The sequence below is a fragment of the Cupressus sempervirens genome, chromosome 10, assembly GCF_028749045.1.
Source record: "Cupressus sempervirens isolate cs-2001-9-10 chromosome 10, ASM2874904v1, whole genome shotgun sequence".
In the NCBI taxonomy this organism is placed as follows: Eukaryota; Viridiplantae; Streptophyta; class Pinopsida; order Cupressales; family Cupressaceae; genus Cupressus; species Cupressus sempervirens.
The window spans coordinates 376,987,988-377,000,114 of record NC_143127.1 but is presented as its reverse complement, the minus strand read 5'-3'; positions in this window follow the sequence as shown (position 1 = coordinate 377,000,114).

Genomic DNA, 12,127 nt, shown 5'->3' with positions numbered 1-12,127 from the left:
AAAAACTAAGCTAAAAGACCTACAATGTAGATTAAAAGATGCAAAAATGTGAACTAAAAGTCTAATTCTAAAAATAAATCAAACAATATGATAGGTTGATAAAATATCATAGAATAGTCATTGTAAAGCAAAACAAAATTTATATTCAGTATGACATAGTGAACCAAATGAGTACAATATTCTACAAGTAGCATTATGATAGAATCTAGAATATGAGTATGACATAGTTAACTAGTAAAGTATCACACTCGTATATAGAAAGTGTCATACAATATATGGTAAAATAATGTAAAATAATTCTATCTTAAAAAAAATATGAACTAACAAGCATGAAAAATGACAGAAATGCACATCTAATAGTGGGCACAAAAAATGTATACCAAAAACATGGCACACTTCTATGAACTCTTATTTTCAAGAATACCCATGAAGGAGAGCATCTGAAGAGGTGGATTATAGTTCTCTTTCTTTGACATACAAAGGTATAAAATAGTAGTATGGTGTCTCTCAAAGAAACCTAGATATACAACCCTTGTAAGGTATACCATAAAATGAGAGATTCAAAGATTAGAGAAAGAGTGCTAGCATCCAAGAATCACAATGAGAATGAGATGCATTACAACATATGATAAAATGCAATGAAATATGAATGATAACAATAATAAAGAGTTTCAAAGCCTCCTATTTAGACTATGTGAGCTTTTATAGAGCATAAAAATGAAAGGTAAACAAGGCATGCCATAAAGCTACAATGAGAATGCAAGTATGTAGATGTAGGTGTAAGAATGATGCAAGTTATCCAAACTTAAAAAGTCACCTAGAAATCCTAAATGATAACATTAGTACAAAGAATAAGAGATTAGAGAATAAGGAGAGAGCCCTCTTTTTAAAGAAAAGTGGACACTTGAGATTAATAATAAAGATAGGCATAATCAAGGGTGAAGAGTGCATCTTGAGTGATCCATGCACACATGCATCTCACCTAACCAAGATCAACACTAGGATTTAAGAGGAAAAAGATGTGTGGAGGAGAATTTAATTTATTTAAAAAAATAAAGATTCTAATCACATAGAAAAGTGTGCCCCTCATGTGACACAAAAAAGCCCTTTAAGTTTATTTTTAAAATATGAATAGTACTTTATGTGTGCACACTTAGGATAAGGGAATTTGGGGAATTTATTTAATTAAAAGGGGGAAATTTCTTTCAGTTAAAAAAAAAGACTTAGGATAAGTTGGTCAATCCATAAGTTATAATCAAATAAATAACAAAGTGATAATTTGATCAAGAATATGTAATGGATAAATTAAGCAAAAACTCTAGCCAGGGGGCTTGTAGTCTAGATGACCAATTTTGGGTGAATACACTTCTTGACCATAAGGAAAATATTAAAAAAGATGAGTAGTAGTATAAAGTTGAGGATATGATAGAAGTCTCTAATGACTTAGCCTCAAGGTCTTCTTGGGTTGCAAAGTTGACTTGGACCCTTCATTTATTTGTCCACTTCTTAGTACCAAACTCCTTATGTACTTTTTCTTTTGCCCCTTCCCCTAATATTAATATGAGTTATCCTAAGGATCCTCAAATCCCTTTCTTAGCTTATCTGTTCCTTCTAGCAAGAACTATTGACCATGGTGTAAACCTGGAAGCCCTAGCATTACACTTTGATAAGTTGTACATATGTTATAATAGGCTTAAAGTTGTCACCAAGTGGATTTTGTACCAAATCCAAATTGCAAGAAGACAAATAAAAATATTGGAAGCCCTTCCAGAGGAAGAAAGAAAGGCAAAATATTGGGCTACTAGAAAAGGATATGAGCCTTGCGTTAGTTTGTGGTGACTGATTAGGGAAGTACTATACATACTTTATGATTCTCTGGGGTTTGGAGTTGACATATGGCTAACATATGGTCAACATGTTGTAACTGTAAAGTGGTAAAAAAAACTTATATAAAAGGGCTTAGGGTTAGGTATCTTAAATAAATGTGATACAAACATTTCTTCTTGCAGTGGTATTGAGCTTTAAGGGATTACTTATTGTAATTAGGTTGGAATCACTAGATTGTAATAATATTGCACTTTATTTTTGGTGGATGTAGCTCAGGGTTTGGGTGAACCACATTAAATCTTGGTGTCTTTTGTTCTCTTCTATACGATTTATTATTTTTTAATATTGTTTATATTTACATGTAATTGTTATTTCTATCCATGGTTAGTCCTAATAGCTTTGTGGGAGGTGGGGAGATATTTGTTAAGTGGTCATTTTGTATGATGCTTAACAAAAGAAATTATTTCAAATCTTTCTCTTGAAAAGATGATCAATGATCAATTCCAAGGTTATAGATGGTTTTTTTTCATCCTACTAGGTAACTCAATTAAAGATAAATGTGAATATTCACAAGAAGGCCTTTGCTGGTACCTAAACATAACCACAAATAAGATATATTTTTGTATTTTCTATTCTATAATGAATGGAATTTGTAATCGATGTAATTATATGAATCCCTATTTTAACCAAATGTTTGAAAATAAAATAACAAAGATAGAGTATCGAGAGATTAAAGAAAAGTACTAAAAGGAAAATTCCTAAGGGACATATGCCAAAGTAACATGTCTGTGAATTAAATTATCAAAAGGATTTGATAAGAAATTGATGAAATTAGGAGCATTGCTTCCTCAACTCCACTCATGCAATTGTCAATGAGAGTGTGTCATATGGGACAAAACACTATGCAAGAACAAAGATAACCATTTATCCAATTTGTGACAATGGTGGAATTTTTTAAAACATAAGGCAAACACAAGAATTTAAAGATTGTACATTTATAACAATGCAACAAAAATATTATTATTCATCAACATTCATTCACAAAAATAACATACTCTAACAAGATTTACTACACTCACAATGAGATTACCAGTAACATATATTATTGCATAAAAATAATGGCCTAGAGTACATATTACATCCATTTATTTAAAAGAAATCCTCCCTTCCTTTTATGTTATGAGTGAGAGCTCCTCTAACACAGCTGATGCTAAAAAACTAATAAAATAAAGCTATTTACATACAAACTAACTCTATAAATGTTGCTAAATAGGTCTCCACCATTTTTTTCTTTAATTAATGGATGCATGAGCTTTTACATGACATATAAAAATAAGAAGATAAGAAGATAAAATTCATGAGATGATCTAGAAGTCATTGAGAGCTCTAAATATGGAAGTTTGACCTTCTCTAGGTGTCTCTGGGAGTTGAATTGTCGTCAAAATGCATTTTTGATGCATGAAATGCTCTAAAATAACAACTAGTAGTTAATTGTTAGGGTACTACTTCTTCAAAATTATCAACACACCTCTAAAAAGTGCACCTTGGAAAAGAACAACTTCAAAAAGTGTACCTTGGCGAAGCACATCTTGGTGATAGGACCCAAAAATCAAAAATATTTGCTAAGTGTCAAAACTTGATTTTTAATATTTGGGTTTTCTTCCCCTTTATACCAAAATGACGTATAGATGATTTCTTTTGAATTTATCTATTATTTTTACCACTTCCTTCACCTTAGGTAAATCTAATGAATCATACTTATTTCTAACTACTTTTTAGTAGTTACTTACTTCTACCCTTGTATCAACAAAATCCTCCAATTTAGAATCTAGTTCCCACAACGCTTCTTCTATTTTGGATGCTTATCTTACATCATCTTCTGACAAAGATATTTCAAATTAAGGCCTTGAAATTTTGAACTATTTTTTGAACTAAGGAGAGTTTGGTCCTTGATTCATCTTTAAAACTCTCAAGGCTAGTGGTATTGTAGTATTTATCTACTTCAAAAAAATATTCTTGAGCCTTATTCTTTATTTGTTGAATACCTTCATGTAGCACTTCCATGACATTATTTCCAAAAGATATCTTTTCTATCCAATCATATAACTTATCCAATATCTTTCCTCTTTTATAAATTTGAGTGCTTACAAATCATTGGCCTAGGCACATACTTCATCCATCAACCCAAAATCTTGGTTTACAATAGTAACTAATTTACTAGTATTGGTTTAGATATTGTATAGAAGTTTCAAATTACCTTTTATTATTTTCAATCCTCTTTCCTCAAAATTGTGATGTCACATTTGGCAAGCATCCAAAAATGAGTCCATTGATGGCCCCAAATCCTTTCTCTCCAATGTAGCTCCAAGAGCAATTTTAGGATATGTGGGATCTATTAGTCCTACCACCTCACTCAAATATCCCCTCAACAAATCATTCTATTTCCACAACATTATAAGCTCTAATTCATCCTTGTCTATATGTGAAAAAAAATTCTTGAGACTTGTGGTAATCAAGATTTTTGTGGTATCTACCATGGGCTTACCTAGTATGTCCTTCTTCATTTGATAGTCTTTTGGAGTCAACTATTCTATGTGTACATGAGGCACTAGGATGGCGATATGTGTGAGAAGTTCTTGATCTTGATTATTCATAATGAAGGCCAATGTCTTTGCATCACCCTTAGGTGGTTTAGGCTTCTTGACAATTTTTACTAGTTTTTCCATCTTCTATTTTTGTCATTTCTACCAACCTCTTCTACCTAAACATGACCTCCTTCTTTAACCATGATGATGTCATGCCCCTAGGTGACATTTACTACACTTAATATATAGGATCTAATATAGGATCCTTTCCCTTTCTACTCCTATCTAGGGCCTTCTCTTGGTGAGGAAGTGGTTTAGAGTGAGCCTTAGTATCATGCTATGCTGGATACCTAGCCTCTGTATCATGTTGAATCTATGGTCTCTCATCTGGAATTTGACCTTCTTTTGATACTTGATTCACATGAAATTTCCCACATTGTCCTTACTTTGGATTTGGACTTTCAAGTTTAGCTATCAGAGGAGGTTGATCCACTAATCCTTGATCCATCACTTTTATCATACCCTATTCTAGTGGAGGAGGAATGCCAAGAGGTCCTTGTGGTAGAGGAGGTAATTGATTCCAATCTTCTAGTCCTAATGGCTCATTCGTAAGAGTATCCTATATTGTCTCTCCTATCATCTTAGTACCTACAAGCATGAATTAAAATTCTAAGAGGTCAAAAATGTTTTCCCCCTTGTCTTTAATATTTTTAATCCATTTTTTTGGCCCATCTTTTGAAGTTTCAAGATGGATAAGGTCTTGAGGGATAGAAGGTGACATATGGGTCAAGCTCCTTCTCCTCTCCCCTTCAATCATAGTATTTGAGAAAGTCCTCTTATTCATAGGGATGAATTCTATTTTCTCCCCTTCCTCCTCATTGTCCACCTTAGGGATGGTTTCTGACACTTAGGGGTGAGAATGTTCTTTTCTTTTTCCAATTTCTTCCTCTTTACCCATTCCATCGTTGCTTTAGTTCTAACCATTTTAGGCATCGATAGGAAGGCTTCTCCTATCAAAGATTGAGGTAGTGGAATAGGAAGGCTTCTTGTGTTAGTTGAACCTATTCTTGCTCATGTTGAGCTTGTTCTAACTTAGGTTGAGCTTTTTCTTCTTAAGAAACCACTTCCACTTGAGTCTTTGCCTCTTGTTGTCTTACCAAAGTTTCTCTCTTTATCTTCTTGCCCTTACCCTTTTTTGTCTCAAAGTAGTCTACCTCCAACTCATGTTGATGCATTGTTTCTAGCCTCACTTGAGATTTGGTGGGGTAAGTCAATAAAGTGACTTTTATTCCTTTACCTTTCTTTGGTCTAGTTATAGCTAGAGAAGTAAGGCTTGCAGAACTGGGTCGATCCGAAAAGGTTTCCTAATCTACTCTTTGTTAGATCAATAACAAGCTTAGGCTAGTGATTGATATCATCATTCTCCTCATGCCCAACTTCTACATTCATAATGGGCTTTTCATAAATCGTATCCCTATTGTACAAGGGATCCAATATTTTGGGAGCATCTATGTCCCAAGCTTTGAGTTTGATTTCTACATTAATTACCTTTTCTGTGAGCTATAGAATCATCCTATGATAATCTCAAATGCAAACATCATAGTCATCTACATAATTCATCTAGTTATCCTCCAAGGCCTCTTCAGGTACAAATTTTTGTCCCACCAGATGTTACACCATCCCAGTGTTGTCAAAGTATGGGTGATGTGCCTGATAGTCTTTGAGAGGATATTGATCCCATTCAAAATCAAATGTAGCAACATCTTTATTTTGCTTCACCTCAAAGGCTTTGATGGTCATTGACCACACCCAACTCTTCTTGTGTTTTTTTCATAACTTTTCATATGCAAAATCAAGCTATCAAGCTATCTTTAATAATATAAGGCTATCTGATGGATATCTCAAGAGCTTCTTAGGGTACAAGAGAGTACCAACTATTCAGATATAGGTGAATGTCTTGAATTGTATATAATATACTCCCACTTATGTTATTTGTTCTACAACCTCTACCAACATCCTCTTCACATAGTCTCCTTTGATGAACCTAATAATGGAAAAGATGAAACCATCTCTGACCACCCTATAATCCACACTCTACAGTGGGAGCTTCTTCTTTACTAGTTGTGGGTACACAACATAAGGCCAAGCATTTTCATCTTTGTAATATCTCCCTAATAATGAAATGTAACATTGAACCATATTTATAATGAATTAAAATGATATATATATATATATATGGAATAAATAATTCATTTGGATTGAATAATAAATTATCATAGAATAAAATGATTATTAGACATCTTGGTTATCAATTTATTATTACCAAGAATACAAGTTGATTGAATTAATTTGACAAAAAAATTAATTAGTATTTGATTATTAAATAAACAATTGTAAATCAATATTGTTAGAAGAGAATAATAACAATGTTCATTAATTAAATTATTTAAAATGTCATCACATATAAGAAGGGACACACCTAAATGGAAAAGACCTTAATTGAGTCATGACTCCTCACACCCATATAACATGGGTGTGTAGTGAAGGAGAAAAGGGAGGAAAAATAGTGAAAGAAGCTATTTTCAAAGGAAAGGAAATTATTACAACTGTTATAACTAGGAACCCCTCAACTGCCACCATCCATTACATTAGTATGAGTGTGAATTTACAATGACGGAAGTTGTATGGTCTACAACATAGACAATGTTCAAACAAGTGTTCAAGAAGAACCCTCAAATGGAAATGATAAACCAATAATGAATAAAGCTTTTAGGCAACAAGGTTTATGACTATGTAATGTGGCACCCACAAACACTAAATACAAGGAACATTATGATTATAAAAAGGAGTCATCAGTAAAGCAATTACAATCTATTCAATAATAGTTTGAGTAAAACTTGGGCATACCACATACCCACATATGTGGTATTATTCACCACTGATTGACAAGATAAAGGATGTTACCTAATATAACATATTGAGAGGGAAGTAACATCAACTACTTCCATTAAGAAGTACCAAGTTAACTAGCCCCAATTATATTAAGGACATTGGATTTCATATTCCTAATAAAGCTAAGGGTAAGTGGATATGCCATATTATACTTGGAACCAATTTATTTACAATTAATAAATATATGATATATATAATAAAAATCAATCAATTAGATAATAGGTTTCTTTTTTTTTGAGATAATGAATAATGGGTACAAATTCTATTATATAATGTGACATTAAATGGTATAATCAACAATTAAAAATTGAAGAATGAATTTAATATCTTTGATCCAAGAATATCTTGGTGGAGGGCATTCAAAGTGAATGTCATAAAATGATCCAATTTAATTTGGTGGAGGACATTTAGAATGAATGTTATAAAATGATCCAATTTAAATTGGCGGAGGCATTTGTTATGAGTGTCATAATATGATCCAAGTGTACTTGGTGGAGAATGATCTAAGTATAACTTGGTGGAGGGAATTCATTGCGAATGTCATGGAATGATCTAAGGTTATTGCTTCACATATTTTGTATTTGAGATGGGTTCATTCCCATTTGGCAATTACATGAAGTAAAAGGAAAACTCTTAATGTTAGTATTAGAGATAGTATTGCTAGGTATTTGGATGACACAATAGAGATGGATTTAAGTGTTGGTATTAGAGATGAGTGTAACACCCATTTGGCTAAACACTACCTAATGGATTCAACCTCTATAATGTGTGTATGCAAGAATTATCTCCATCTGACCAACATGCTTGAGGAAGTGCAATGGAAGGAATATTTTAATGGTGTCAACATATGCATATGTGAAACTTAAAGGGTGTACTCCAAAAAAGATGATTGAATAACTAAGGGTTAGGAAACCTAATCTAGAGATTTCTTTAAGGTTGGGTTAAGATAGATGGTACAATTGTAAAAATATATTTTATTATTGTATAAATTTTAATATTGGTTTTGTAGGTATTAATGTCCATGTTAATGGGGATATTACAATCTTTCATGGGCTCTTTTATATATAATCCTAGATATTCTATGGTTATTTCCACCAATAGATATAATATATATGAAGTCATGTAGAGGTGGGTGTCATTCTTGACCAAAATCAACTTCTCATCTAGGTTATCGCTCAAGATTGTAGCCTACTCAATAGGTATCTTTCCTGTTTTGGTGGTTTCAATGAAGTGTACCATCCATGTCTCTAGATGACTTGATACAAGAAGTCCCATGGCTCTACTCATGAGAAAAATTGAGTAACCAATGTCATCTATCATACACCCATGCATGAAATCAACCTTTCTAGCTCTTTTGTACAAGGGTGTCCTATAAATTAAGTACTTTAATTGTACCAACTCTTTGGCCTCCCTATACAGTCTATTCATGCCCTCATAGGTAATTTGAAGGTATTGATCTTCCTATGGAAGCTCGAAGACCTTTTTAATTTTCCATGGCCTAAGGTCCAACACTATCTCCTTGGTCACACTCTTGACTACCTTCTGTTCTGGTACATAGTGATGAGCTAGGGTCATGATCAATTCAGATGATTGAGCTAATGTTGGGTGATAATCCATGTTCACCAACCCACTTCGGATCAAAGCCACTACCATAGTTGATCTTCCTTTATGTTTGTTCCATACGGTGAGAAATACATTCCAGTCAATGTGCTCAAATTTTGTGTCTTGGATCTCAGTGTGTTTATCTTGGAACCAAGATTTCTTTGGTGCTTCTTGATAATTGAAAATTACCAGATTTGATGTGATCTTTTCTTCCATGGAGGATAAAGCTGAAGCCATTGTATCTACACAAAAGGGAGAAATACTAGTATTTTGATTTCAAAAAACTATGATGACACTTAAACGCTAGCCCCAACTAATGATAGACTAACCAAAAATAGGAGAAAAATATCAAAATTGACCTATCTAGTGCCTGAAATGTGCACATGCACACCTAGTGTGTTGTGCTAAAATGTGGCCTTACCAAAATCAAATGCGCGGTTGTATGCTTTTTACACCTGTGCTTGTGTACAAGTTGTGCATGAATGCAACTCCACACAATATGCTAAGTGATAAGTCCCTTTTTTTCATGAGGGGGAACTTGGTTGGTTTTAACCACACATGCATGCCTATTCAGGGTGCCCAAATGTACATGTGTGCACCTTAATAGTTAGTTGTTTATACCTTAGTAGAGCTTCAAGTCTTGGGGGTGTAAACATGTGGAGCCGAAGAGGGTGCAGAGGTGCTCTAACTAGAGCTAAAGAGATAACAAGTGAGTATAAAGAGAGAAAGGGGGGATATTTATAGACATAGGGTGTCTCATGTACACATCTAAGGGTGCCCACATGTGTAAGTGCACATGTGTACATCCTTAGATGGAGGTGAGTGCACATATGCACACTTAGTACATGTGCCCACTTTAGGTACTCTAGAAGCCAGAAACTAATTTTTGACCCCTTGTTACTACTTGATATCATCTGACCATGAACTAGGGATTGAGCTAGACTAAGAGGAAGGTCCTAAATGATCGAGGCACCTAACTAGATGTGTCATAGAGAATTTTGAATTTAGGAGGTCCCCATTTTGTGACTCAAAAATGGGGTGTGTGTTGTGCGACCACAAAAAATAGCTCTAAAAAAAGGGAAGAAATGTCAAAGAATTTTCTTCATCAAGAAACATTCTTCTAATGTGTGTTAAATAATAACTAGATTCCAAATTTTACTATCATCTTTGAAGTGCTTTGGAAGTTGAAACTTCATAATCTGAAATCCTTATTCTTAGTGTGTGCTTGGTGTTCCAATTCCTTTTGATGTCTAAAGGTTTCATCTATCATGAGTGTCTGAAAAATCAAAAAAATATTTCTCTTAATCAACATAGACATTAGAAATTGCCATAAACCTGTTTATCCATCATTATATCACCAAACAAGAGAATCTATTTAGAGGGCTCTTAACAAGTTATCAATTTCTTTTACTTGAGTCTTTGGTAATCTTCCTTAACTTAATTCATAGAGGTCCCATGTTTCCACTTAATTCTTCCTTGAATTTTTTTATTTATTGTACCAATTAGGATAACAATTATGAAGTGTGTATTTCTATATTTGATTACCTTTTTTAGTTATTTGGAATATTTACATGTAACACCTTGTGATTCTTTTTATTTCTTTTCTACCCTAACCATGTTTACATTGTGTGGCCAAGGAATTGATGTTATTTTCCAAATTGATACTTAGTTTGATAACTCTTGTGTTCCTCTTTCATTGAACTTTTTGGAAAACTCTCACACAAAATATGATATTCACATGTCTTTGAAGAGACCCTTTATTTGAACAAGTAAGTTTTGATTTATCCCTTTCTATTGTCAACCTGGATGGTCAATACTTTAAATTTGAAAAGTGTTGAGAGCGATCAATCTCAGATTCTGACTTTAAGGTAAGAAGTCCTTTATGAATGTGAGTAATACATGTTTTTCAAGTGGTACAAGAAATAGAGCTATCTAAATGCTTTGACAGAGAAATGCCTCTTCCCTAAAATTGAAACCAAATGGGGTGGTCTTGGTTATGCATCAAGAAGACATCTTGATTACACCTAACCCACTAGACCAAAAAGAAAATAAACACACCAAATGTAAAGAAAAAACATGACATAAAGAAAATACACATATTTGAAGAAAACAAAAAAATATATTTTATTTTTTAGAATACATATTTTTATGTTAGGCTTCATGATAATATTTCAAAAACTATCCATTAACTGGTAATGGGATGCATTCCCCTTGTAAAGTACTCCTATGATTTGATAAGGACCAATCCACAGGAAAACAAGGTCTAAAATTCTAAAAGATGTAATCATGGATCTCTTGTCAAACCAATGTTTTATGATAGACTAATGTTTTGACATATGTTCTAAATCTTATGTCATATTTTAATACATTTCCAAGAGATTCATTAATCTAATTTGGACCATCTTAGCATCCTCAGTATATCCTCTCATAAATTTCCACACTAGAATCTTAATATTGAGCAGGAATATTGGTTCCTAGCCATAGACTAATAGATACAAGAATTTTTCAAAAGAATTATTTATCTTGAACCTATCTATCCATAATAAACATTTCAATTGGGTGTGCCAATCTTTTTATTTCTCTATAAGCACGTATTTTATGATTGTAATTGTAACACCCTACTCAAGAACCTAGGAGAAATAAAGGTACTATGTTACAATGTTTACTGAAGTATTTTTTTTAAAGTTTTAAAAGCATCAAGATAGCATTAATGTAGAAGAAATATGAACATACACATCCAATACACATAAGTAATTGCAAATACAATTTTGATTCCTTAAGAGTTCCTTCACATTGAGCTACATATGAAATTTATATTAAGTCTCAAGAATAATGTCTCATGATCATAAAGAAGTAATAGATACATAATCTCATAAGAAAATGCATAAGTAAAACTAATACATTGAAAGTAAATCCATTAAATAACATCCACTGCACTTGTTGAAAGGTATGTGAAAATAGATAAAATACATTAGAATACTTGGTAACATACATACATCAACTAAAAAGAAGCCTTTGAGATAAGAATGATAAAGGTACAACTACATCACCAAACATCCAATGACTAGAAATATGAGGGGACCCAAATGGTAAGAATACACTACCTCCCAACCACGTGGTTACCTAGTCAAGTTTTCACTCCCATCGTGCAGGGAAGATAA